Source organism: Manis javanica, chromosome 2 (genome assembly GCF_040802235.1).
Source record: "Manis javanica isolate MJ-LG chromosome 2, MJ_LKY, whole genome shotgun sequence".
Lineage (NCBI taxonomy): Eukaryota > Metazoa > Chordata > Mammalia > Pholidota > Manidae > Manis > Manis javanica.
In genome coordinates this window covers 114,158,683-114,171,596 of record NC_133157.1, presented here as the reverse complement: position 1 = coordinate 114,171,596, position 12,914 = coordinate 114,158,683, and the positions used below count along the sequence as shown (strand labels likewise).

At 36.2% G+C, this 12,914-nt stretch overlaps 1 protein-coding gene across 1 annotated transcript in view; it reads left to right on the top strand.

The window, feature by feature from the left end:
* LOC140847803 (serine/threonine-protein kinase TAO1-like) overlaps nt 1–12,914 on the top strand; it is a 199,140-nt gene that overhangs the window by 24,163 nt on the left and 162,063 nt on the right. Inside the window, exon 3 of the mRNA XM_073229158.1 lies at nt 6,659–6,812. The gene's annotated coding sequence lies outside the window, so the exon portion shown is untranslated. The remainder of the gene's footprint in view (nt 1–6,658; nt 6,813–12,914) is intronic.

The window sequence follows — 12,914 nt, the reverse complement described above, 5'->3', positions numbered from 1 at the left end:
CTGCGGAAGCAGAGTAAGTTACTTGTCAAGGCCACATGACTAGAAAATGGTAGAGCCACAGCTGGAATTATCATAGCTGTTATACATTGGGCATCCCCATATGCCCATTCTAAATAAGCGTTTTACATGAAGTAACCCATTTTATTTATTCTTACAAACTCCTCTGTTCGATCTGAGCATTCTGATTCTAGAGGCCTTGCTCTTAACTATGAATTTGGCATAATTGAGACCATGATCTTAATAAAGGAAAGGGTTTATGTAGCTTCAGAAGTAACTTTAGATTTTCTTTATAGCCAGAATTTAGTTCAGTGTCTACTGATTTGTGGACAAATTAATGAAAAAGTATATAGTGCATTTTTCTATGAATTCTACCAAAACAAAACAAAGCAAAAAAAAAAAGGCTAAAACAATAAAACAAAACCCTAAAGAGGCAAAATTAGCAGTTTGGTTCTGTTCTCCAGTATGGGAATGCTAATGTGCTAGCCTGTATAAATAAGTGATTCCTGTTGGTCATAATCCTGTAGTGGGAATGATGTCATGAGAAATTATTGGAGTGATTTTCAACAGCATAAATATTTAGTAACAGATGCACGTAGATGGCAGATTGCCTCATTCCAGTGCCATCTGTTAGACATCTGTCTATTCTAATAGGACTGGTCCATTAGAACTAGACCAATAGCACTCTCTCACATGTTTTAAGTTTATTTTCAAAATTCTTCTGAAAGCCTTGAACGAGGAAAGACGTTTCCATGTCTGGTTGGCTGGTGCTCAGTAATGGTGCATTACAACACCTTGGCAAGCTGTGAAGTCCATTTGATGTGTTATAATGCTCCACAAGGAAGTGTCTCTCTTAAGTGTTTTGTCAGAAGTCAAACTAAATAATGGCACTAGAAACTCACTCAGGTACAAATAATTGGGTCCAACAGAGTTCAGTGCAGATTGTGCAATTGACAACAGAAATTGGCATGAGATTAAGGGTATAACCCATGGTCATCATTAGCGTGTGGGATTTATTTTTTTAAACAGGGCTAAGGCAGTATAGTATAAACTCTGTAGAAAATATACCGTATGTACATACAGTTAGGTTATACCCAGTGAAAGCATAATGATTCTTAGCCTAGACATGCCTTTCAATAAAAACTTTTGCCAAGCTTTTTTGCTGTATAAAGCTGGAGACAGTGTTAGTGTACATAAATTTACTCTGTGCATGACCAGTTGTGTTGGTGATGTGTCATAAGTGTGGGCCAACATCCATAAATGTCTTAATGCTTGAAATAGTATCATAATGCCAGGTACCCAAATGGGACTTAGTAAATATTTGTTGAATGAATGTTCTAGGACCAATTGAAGCAATTCCCTGTGGATTCCCAGCACGAAAGCAAGTCTTATAGCCTTAGCTCAAGCTGACTATGTATTAGAACTTGGGATACTTAGTGTGTAGAGCAGAACACAGAGCAAATTGCTTATCACTACTATGTACTTGTAATGAACTTTAAAATGCTGTGTGATTTCCAAAATGTAGATCACCAGGTATATGTTTTTTGGGGAGCCAAACCTCCAACCATGGCTGTTTGGAGAGAATACATCCATCTGAGTCTTGGTTAAGTTAAAAGAATGACTAATGTTTTACCAGATTCTCCCATGATTCAAAAGTTTGTGTGACTCAGCCCATTAATACCTTTAGCTCCTGTGATCTCCCCTCCCAGTGAAATGATAGCTACAAGGCAGTAGTGATAATTGGAGTAGGAGATCTTGACTTTGCCCTGTGGCAGTAAAATGGCACACTTTGAGTAACTGCATATGTATACAGTACTGTTTGAAAGAAATGAAGTATATTATTATCATATAAATATTTAAAATTTTATGTTAAAGCATGTTGAAAATATTACGTAGTTTCAGTATGGATAAGAACCAAGTTCTGCCTTTTGTTTCTACTGTTGTCTTTTTTCCCAAAACAAGTAGCGTCTGTTCGTAGGGACAGAGCCATCAGAGACCTGACTGAGCTCACTGATTGCCTTCCCCTTGCTAACACAAGAAATACTGCAGTCAGAGGAGTGTTGAGTTCCAGTTAAATGTAGCTAAACATTCACAGGTGTTTTGGAGCTGAAACTGAGCAGTTGGTTGGAGAACCTATAGAAATTTGAAGATTTGTATGTTTCTGCTTATCACCCCACCATCTTTTTAGAACAATTCATTAAACAAAGGTCTGGATATTTTGGAGTCAATACTTTGTGTTTACCTCTCCTCTTGCTAAAGTCCCTATGACGCAATCACCAAATTCACTGGGCACATCGCAGGCCTTTTAGCTTGACTTCTCAGCAGCATTTGATAGACCTTGAAATTTCTTCCTAGATTTTGGGGCTCTTTCTTTTGTTTATCTTCTTTAACTCTTGTACCTTTTTTTCAGATTCTTCTTGCTGCCCCATAAATGGGGTGTTCTCCAGAGTTCGGTCCTTGGTTCCTTTTTTTTTTCCTATTCAGTCTCCTTGGTAGACTTTTGCAGTTTCCATTTAAAATCCATGCACTGACTCCTCCACTTGTGTGTCCCCATGTCAGCTGCTGAGCTGCAGACCTGTGTGTCCAGCAACCCTGAAGATCATATATGATAACAAGGACAGTCACAACAGCAGCAGCTACTCACTACTGAATGCTCTGGCAGACAGCTCAGTGGTTTATTGCTTCATTCCATCTATTCCTTTCAGCAACACTGTGAGGTAAATACTGTTATAATTTTCTATTTATAAATGAGGAAGCTGAGGTGAGATGCATTTAGTACCTTTCCCAAGGTCATTCAGTTAGTAGCAGAGCCTCATTTTTAATCTCAAGTATGGAGCCAAAGTTTTAAACAAGCAATTTGAATGCGCATGTTAAAATGAAATCCCTTACTTTTTTCTCTCTCACACACTCACACACACACAACCATCCTCTTCCATTATTCCCTGTTCTGCTTGAAAGGACCATATTTCATCCCTAAAGTAAAAGTATGGGATATGCACAATACCTCCCGGATATTGTGGATTACAAGAGTACTTTTATTTTTATGTCCAAAATATTTCCTTTACGTTAAATAGAGGTTTCAAACTCATGACCTTCAGGATGATGTATTGTTTGGACTACACACTCTGAGAAAGTATCTGACAAACATCTAGATTTCTTACTTTTCTTTAAAAACCTGGGCTGGCGCTTTCACATGGCCACAGTCATCTGGAGCTGTGTCGCAGCTTCCTCTCCCCTAGGCCTGACTTTTTCTCTCTTAAAAGCAGTATTAAATTCCCATTATGTAAGTATGATATCTGCTAAGTCTACTTCTCAGTAGTTTCTATCATTTTAAAATTAAAATGCTGTAAAGACTAATAATCTATAAGCTGTTTTTAAAATTTTGTTTTAAAAATCTATGTGTATGTGCCAAATTGGATTCCCCAAAATTCATATGTGAAGTCCTAATCCCCAGTACCTCAGTGTGACTGTATTTAGAGATACAGGGCCTTTAAAGAGGTGTTTAAGGTAAAAATAAAATCATTGGGATGGCCCTAATCCAATATGATTGCTGTCCTTGTAAGAAGAGGGAATTAGGACATAGGCACATTCAGAAGAAAGACCCTGTGATGGATGACACAGGGGGAGCCAGCCATCTACAGGCCAAAGTTTGAGGCCTCAGAAGAAACCAGCCCTGATGACACCTTGGTTTCGGATTTCTAGTCTCCAGATGTGTGAGGAAATAATTTCTGTCATTAAAGCCACCTAGTCTGTGGCACTTTGTTACGACAGGCATAATGAATTAATACAGTGTCTTTAAATTTTAATTCATTGAGATTTTAAGTCCTGTGTCTAGGAACTTTATCCTTAGGAAAGGGATGGATTGGCATCTGCTAAATTCCTTCTTCCCACTTTGAATTTCTTTAAGGGATTTTTAAATTTGACCTAGGAAAAGAGGGCCATCCTTACTTTTTCAGACTAGATAACACTTATGATCCACTACCTAAAGAAAGACTTTTTCCTTCCCCTTTTAAAATGATCTATTTCTGTTGAAGATACAAAGCAAAAAAAAAATCATTGAAATATAATGAATCCCCATTTATTGCATAGATTTAAACATAGTGGGTTTAATGTCTTCCAGACTTTTGTTTTGGTAGCTAGAGTACATTAAGTTCTCTTTGCAGTGGATAGCTATGCTCACTGCAGCTTCAGATTTCCAGAGGAGCTACTTACTACAGTGAGTTTATGTGCTTTACAGCTGTTCCTTTGAGGTCTGGCTGTCAGGGGAGAAAGTACTATGAACCACTAAATTTGGTCTATTCAGGTTTTCCTAGTGATACTTCAGGTTGCCATGTTGTCAACTTCAAAATACCTGTTCTCTCCACCCCTCACCTTAACTTCCCAGCATTAGTTGTAGTTGAACCAAGAAAATTATGTATGTAGAGTGGGTTAGAGACCTTGTTGGAAAAGAGCTTTTGCATTTACTGATCATGTGCTCAGATGAGACCTCTCCTGATCATCCCATATTAAATAATTTCAGACTCATTAAAGACCTTGAGAAGGTTTATCTGTATGCCTCCCTGTGACATTACCATTAACATCTCAGGTGGCTGCAAGTTAATTTTATTTTATAAATTCAGAAAGACTGAAATTCTCTTATAAAAACTCATAATTTATTTTCTGTATCTATTCTGAACTATTCATGCTACAATATTGAACTTGTTTTGTCTTGTTCTGGCCATTGTAGAGGTAGAGGATAGCTAGTCACCATGTATAATAGCTCTTACTCTTGAGCTCATTTCCTCATTTTATTAGAAGAAAGGCATTATTAAATTGCCTTTCTACCTTCTCTTTTCCAAACTGAGCTTTACTGGTTCTTTAGCCTTACAGGACTTATTTAAAATTTTTAATTACATATAAGACTTATCATTAAAGCCTCTCCATATTTTTCACAACTTTCTTTGATGGTGGATTCAGTACTGGTTGATACCATTAATATATAATGAGAAGATAGTTCCTTCACATTGTACCATAAATATAACTTTGAGTACTTTGGTTTCTTGCTTAATTTTTATTTCCCATTTAGCTAATTAAAATGCCTAACAACTAGGCAAAAGAAGATTATGTAATACTTTTCTCCATGACAAAGGATAATCAAAGCAGATAAATTGCACATAATCTTTTGACTTCACATGCATTGCTACTCAGATTCAGAGATCAGAAATATATCCTGCTGACTAGAACCAAAACGAAGAATTTTCTTTACCTTGTAGTCTTAGCATTGCCTCTAATTAACTGGATTACTGTAGACAAGTCATTTAACTTCTTTGTATATCATTTTATTCATTTATGAAAATGAGGAGTGCGTAGCTCAAGATTACATGACTTCTAAGTTATCTTCCAGCTCAGAAATTGTGCTGTGTACTCTACTAATGATAACAACAGTCAGTAAGTTATTAGTTTTAGTGGTAAGTATATTTGGAATCTAATAAGATTGATTCATTTGAAATATATTAAGTACTACTTCTAATGTGTCAGGTGCTGGCAACACTGATACATCAGACACCTTTGAAAGACCTTAGAATTTATTACAGGAAAGAGACATAGAATATAAAAATAAATCCAGTTAATATTATTGGTGCTATGGTAGGAGCGTGGCTGAGGCCTGCTGGGGCCTGAGGGAGAGGTTGGTGAATTTTTTTTGATGGCAGGAGCACCAGGAAAAGGCCAGTGATTCAGTGAGCCTGTTATGAAGTCCTGCAGAAGAGCAGTTACAGTGAAGTGGTGAGGCCAGCAGCGTCACTAGTGGCAAAAGTTTGAGGATAAGGAAGTAGCAGTAGTGGATACAGATATTTTTTTTTCAAAGGAGCTGGACTGTAAGGAGAAAATAACTGAGGGGATTATAAGAGGCTGATTTTAAATATGGAAGTAAAGGGCAAAATTAAACATTTTACGGGGTAAGAGCCTCTAGAGAGGAAAAGAGTGTTCTGAAAATGAAGATGAAATTAAGAATGAACTTAAAAACCTGGTTGAGGGTGGACAGAAAAACACAAAGATGGATAGATATGTGATAAAACAGCAAAACATTATTGTGGCATCAAGGAGATAGATGAATGGTAAAATACGATTCTTTCAACTCTTCTACATGTTTCATTTTATAATAAAATATTGATAGGAAGAAAAGGAATATGAGCTGAGTTTAATCTTGAACGTAATAGGGGACACTTGTTCCTTCTTGTGGCAGCAGATGGTAAAGCTCAAGATTCAAGTCAACCTCTTGTGAAATAAGAGCCACTCTCAACCTGCCAGAGAAGAGGAGCATGTTGAGAGACAGATGGGGACAGGAGAGGGACTGCTGGGTAAAGAGCAGAAGCCACAATGCTCAGGTTAGAGGACACGGAATTGTGCTGGCGTGAGATTTTCCCCCCGTAATTGCCAGGAGACAGCAAATTAGGAGGACCTTGAAGAGTGGCTTAAGAAATTGATGAGTAGATGGGGTGAATGATTCCCTCCACTCTTTCCCAACAGTTTGTTCTGCAACTAGTCCCAACCTCTCTTGTTCACTGTGGCGAGTTTGTGTTTTCTACCTCATGGTATTTTCATTTGAATGAATTGAGATAAAAATAATGTTACAAAACTATTCATTAACACTTAACTAAGATAATTTTATTATCTTCCTCAGGTAAAAGAAGAACGTCCAGAAAAAATACCAGATCTAAAATTGTTAGTGGAGAATAAATTTTTGGCTTTACAGAGTAAGAATTCAGATGCAGACTTCCAAAACAATGAAAAATTTGTACAATTTAAACAACAGCTGAAAGAACTGAAGAATCAGTGTAAGTCAGCATGCTTTGCTTTGCTTTGGCTCTTTGAAATTAGGGAACTGATCTGAAAAACAATCTCAGCTGATTTAAAAATGTTTGCTTATCTGCTTGGCTTTGATCCTCTTTCTAAATTGCTTTTTATTGTTGTTGCAATTCTGTATTTTGTTTAACTTTTGTTTCAAATCAGCCTGTGTGTTTCTGAAAGCCAACAGTTTCCACAAAGTGCTAGGAAAATACCCCAGTAGCTAGAGAAAGTTACAATACATTACCTCACCACTGGGGAGGGGAGTTGGGAACTACCTAATTGAAATAGCAGCAGTGTTTTCCAGATGTTAAACTACTGTGCCATGCTTTCAAACAACCACATTTTGATTATAGTTTTGCTGCTTTGGAGTAGCATGTTTTCTCAGACTATTTTTTCCTTCTCAAATATGGCCCTAAACCCTCTTGATCCCTTCTGTCTTTGTAACAGCACAAATTCCATGTGATTTTTAAATCTGTTGCCTTCCCAACAAACTTTATTATAACCATGGTTTTAAATGCACATAATTTTGATTTAAAAATGAGAGTGGAAAAAATTGTTATGTAAAAACATTTTCATAGGCAGTATTTTACAGTAGATACAGAAATGTATCTTTTCCACACAAGGAAATCCATCCATCCTTTTCTTTTTTTCATATAATCCACATAACAGTTTAATATAATTTGATTGTTCTTGCATTAACATCAATTGTGGTTATTTCTTGTGCTGTTTTATTCCTTAAAGAATCCAATAGTAAAGGAAATAACTTTTTTTAAACTTCTTTTCACATCTCCTTCATGTGCAAACACATGGAATAAGAATGTTGTATGATATGGTATATAAATTTACTTCATGTCCTTATTTGTAGTTATGTAAGGATTCATATTTTGAAATAGGCTTTCTTTTAAATATAAGCATCTTCTTTAAATTGATGCTGAGATCTCCAAAAATGACTGAGGAAGCAGCTTTACTTTTGTCTATTTTACAAGTAACTTAAGTTTCACAATTTGGAATGTTTTGCAATCATAGTGAGACTTTCGCTTTTACTGTAGATTTAAACAGTAAGCATTTTCCCCCACATCTTGTCTGTTTTCTGTTTTTCACTGAACATCACAGCTACCAAAATCCTTCTAGTATAATAGGCACTGTTCCCCCAAACAGGTAATCACCTCCCCAATAGGAAATAATGATCTGCTAGTGTCTTTCTGATCTTAATGATGCTAGTGAATTTCAGTTTTGGTGTTGGTCAGAAGAGCCAGATGTACTTTATTTTTCTACTTGGAGCCAGTAATCACAAATTATTATGCAGATTTAGCATCTGATCATAGTTCTTGGTTTTTTAGACATTTTATAAGACAGAATAAAGGATAAATGCCCCAAAATATAAGTCTTTTCCTTCTTTGTTATTGTTTACAAAGTTAATATTCCAAAAAAGAAAACTATGAAGATTTTTACAATTGTATACTCATGAGAAGCACTTTCTAAGTAAGAATATATTATTCAGTAAGATGATAAAGGTTGGAATCGTGATTATTGTCGCCTTAATTCTCCCTAAAATGGAGCGGAGTTCCCCCAGGCCAGCAGTATCATTTGGATAGACAGTTAAATGATATGACAAAATCGATTTATATTGAAAGAAATGCTCCCTTATGTAAGGTTCCCTGTGTGACAAACACTGGAATCAAGATAACTTTCCCTTTTATTTCTCCTAAAATATTCTTTAGCAAAGGTTTTAAATCTCAAATGACAGAACAAGCAAAATATTAATACTCTTAAAATGCTAAGATATGTATAATTTACTTGCAAAATGTAATTTTTAGTGCATTATTATTAGCACTAAGTTTGCACCATGTCTAGTGGATTTTAATTCTTTGGATACAGTGTTTATGTTAGGATGCCGATTAGCTCCCACAATTTTTGTGGAGCCATGTCAGAAGCACTTTAATTTATAAAGTGAATCTGTTTTGAGATATGTTCTGATGGCAAAGAATTATAATAGTAATTTTTTTTTTTAAGATTAGAAAATACAAGCCAGGGAGAGATACTTGCTTCAAGTTGCCTATTTTGGCAAAGTAGAGGCTGAAGCATTTTTATGGTCTGCATGTATCTGAAAGGTTCTTTGATGAAAATAATCATAATGTTCTCACCAAATTTATTATACAAGAACATAAATTGCATGGGATTAAGTTTTACCAAATCAGGATCTAATCAAAGAATGCCAGGAAGCTCTTAGGTGAGTTGAAGTCAAGGTAGAGATTGAAATCAGGCGGTCTGCCTAGTGGGTCAGCCTGAGGAAGTACCCTGCATATGGCCTGAGAACACTGTGCAGCAGGAGTAAGTCAGCCCAGCTTCATCTGCAGCGGGTACTTTCTGCAGCAGGTTCTCAAACTGGTCTCAAGATCCCTTTATATTCTCAAAATCTACTGGGGTCTCTTAGAGACCTTTTGTTTGCATGGGTTATAAGCTATTGACATTTATTATAATTAAAAATCAAAACTGAAGCATTTAAAAAATATTAATCCATTTTAAAAATCAATAAGAAAACCATTACAGGTTAACATAAAGAAATGTAACTGTATTTTCCAAACAAAGAAAAATCAGTGAGGAGTGCCATTGTTTTACAGTTTTGCAAATCTCTTCAGTTTCTGGCTTAACAGAAGACAGCCAGATCCTCATATTTGCTTCTCTACTCAGTCCGTGTGGTCCATTGTTTTGTTTGAGGCATACAAAGAAAATCTGGCCTACACATAGGTAGCTGGACTTGCTGACAGGATCTTGCAGGCCACCCAAAGTTCATACTTTGAGAGTCACAGATCTGGGCCTGTGGGCCAAGTCCATCCTGCCTCATGCTTTTCTGTGGCCCACAAGCTATGAAGGGATTTTTACAATTTTAAATTGTTGAGGAAAAAGTCAAGAGAAGAAAAATATTTTGTGAGATGTGAAAATTATATAAAATTCAGATTTCAGTGTCCATAAATAAAGTTTTCTTAGAATATAGACTCAGCTCATTTGTTTATATTTTGTCTATGATTGCTTTCACTATAAAGGCAGTCAAGTTGGTGCATCAGAGACCAGCTGGCCTGAAAGCTTATAATAATTATTCTCTGGCTTTTTACAGGAAAAGTGTACTGAACTTTCGTCCAAGCCATAATCAGAAACAAGGGGAGTTGTTTTTTCTTTTAACTTTAGATTTTTCCATACATATCATATATTAATCTCAGATACATTCAGAACACTTTGAGTGCCTACTGTGTATTAATCACTGCAGTTGGTGCTCTGAGATGAATAAAAGGCAGAGTCCCTGTACTTGGGAGAAGATGATACATACAAACATGAAATAATATGAGAAACATTGATGACAAATATCAAATCAGAAGCAAAGAAAAAAAATGCCAGAAACAAATGTTACATAGTGTGGACCTAAATGAAGAGAGTTAAAATAGGAATGCAGGACTTTTATGTGTGGCTAATATATTGGTTGAGACTGTGTGGAGCTGTATATTCAAAAAGATTCTGAGACTGGGTTCAGGCCTAGCAGAAAAGAGTATGCTTGGAGCATTATAGTAGAGAAGAGAAGGGGCAGTACAAATATCTGGTATCTACCATCCCCAAAATACAAACATAATAGATACTCTACTACTCTTTTTAAAGATATGGTTACTCTAAAAGTAACATAATTTAGTTGTGCACATTAATTTCCGTTAGTAGTTTTATATGCCTTGTGGATATTGCCAGGCACTCTATCCAACTTCTTTGGACCATTTGCTAATATCTGGTCTAAATCATAATAAAAAACAAGAGCCATTTTTTGTTTTTGTTTTAACTATAGGTTTTTCTATAAATACCATACCTGGGGGACTCAGTATCCTGTACATTAGAGATATATTGTCTGCCCCAACTTTCTCAGATTAACCAAGAGTAAGTGGGATAGTGAATCTTTGCAAACTTTAAAAGCTTACTTTAGATTTAATTATTATTGAGAAGGAACCTGTGCAGTATAGTGGACAGTATGTGAGCTTAACCACCAGATCTGAGTTTGAGTCACTTAATATGTAGTCTGGTCTCTATATGCATGCCACTGTTTTTCTTAGTTCTTATTCTTGGAGTTATACAAATCAAGATTGAATGAAGATAATTCTTAGAATTGGTGGCAGTGATAACTGAGTTAGGGAGTAATTTCAGGGAAAAGAATTCTGGCAATCATGTTCTTACTAACCCAAGTTGTGAAACCAATTATATGATTTGGTTTAAGTTGTATATAACCAGACTTCTTTAGATGAAATTATTTTAATTTCTTTAAACAATATGTTTAGGTAATTTTCTCTCTTCCTTACCTCTTTTACTCAAACTGTCTCCACTATTATAACCCATGGTTTCCTGCAATTTTAACATCAGGAGAACTTAATTAGAATGTAGGGGTACTTCTGTGTAGATATTTCCTCAAGTCATCAAGCAGTTTTCTGGTGTGCTTTATTCATGTACCTATGACATATCTAGTGGGCATCAGAAGTTTTACTGTAGGTCAGCAAGGCAAAAATTGGGGGCATTAGACAATAATTTGATATTTAGAAGCCTTCAAAATACAAGGTCTTGGCTTTGTGGTCAAAAACAGAATTGACTGTGTGAATCTAAGTATTAAAATAATCTGATTTTGGTACATTTAAATGCAAAAAAAATGAGAGCATTTCTGATTTTAATGCAGATTTCTTAATCTGAAGATGTTCACCACAGATTTAGACAGTATATTTAGGTCATATATGAGATATGCAGCATATAAGATATGGAGATAATGGAATCCATGAGTGAAACTTAAAAATTATTTTCGGTGACAGACATAGGAATTTACTATTGTAATCATAATTATTATATGGACTCACAGATTAACTTTGTATCTTCATTGTAAGCATACCCAATCTAGATCTCAAAACTGGTAAAATAGGGCGTGGCCATTCACATGACAAAAGATTCACTCAGGATGCCATTAAATAGTGAGGTCCTCAGGAACATTAGAATACCCTCATGTCACTACTCCTAGTGGGCTGCTTTTCCCTTTCCTTCAGCATCTGCTCAAACCATCGTGTAGTTCCAGGAAGTTAGGGGCTTTTACGTTTTGCTTACTGCTGTGTTCCTTAAACTCCAGCGTGAAGTCTACACGCACAGTATGTAAAGCACAGGCCCTTGATTGGAAGGAGAATCTTGAGGGAAACCACCATACACTTGTGAGCTTTTGCCCTAAGTAGGGAGACACCTGCCCCCTTGCCTGTCTGTTGTGGCTGTGAGTGGGTGTGGTTCTTTTGTCAGGCTTTCAGGTTCTTTTGGAAAATGCAAAGAGCTAGGTGATTATGTTTCCATTACTAGGTTTTTTTAAAACACTGTGAACAAAGCTATTAATTTGTGACCTGTGGCTTCCCCATCTCATAATACCATTTTTCGGTGACTTGGTTGGCACTCAGAAGGACATCAGCATTAATTTGGCCAACTGACAGAAAAGTACAATTTCTTCAGAGAAAATGGTGGCTTTGTTTTCAAGATACTCCAAACTAAGGCCAGAATGTGCATGAAATGTCATTTGAGAATATATAGTAGAAGCTTAGTGGGTGCTGTTGAAAGAGATGGAGATGTTATGGAGACAGGACAGGTCTGCGAGCTCCTGGCCCACATGAAGGTAAGCAGGGGGCCACAGGGAAGATTAGCTCCTTTGAAGGCTGGAAAGGCATGTGTGAGTTTTGAAACCTACAAGGAAAGAAATGAGAAAGAAACACAAGTGGTGCCAAGAGGGAAAATGTTTGGCTATGCCTAAAAATATTTTGAGTACATTTAAACTGGACAAAGTGATGACTAAACTGACTTAATCCTGATACTCCTCAACACATAAATCTCTTTGTCATAAGGTAACTGTCTATCCAAACAGTGTGTTCCTTGGCCTGCAATTAATGAAAGCCCAAAACACTTTATGGCTGGAATAATTTCTTCTTCATCTCTGTGTTCCTTTTATTCTACACATAATCAGGACTAAGTTAACATTTATAGAACAGAATTACTCAACTAGAAAAAGAGGGTTAGAACCTAGTTAAGGCAGTCTGATGATAGAA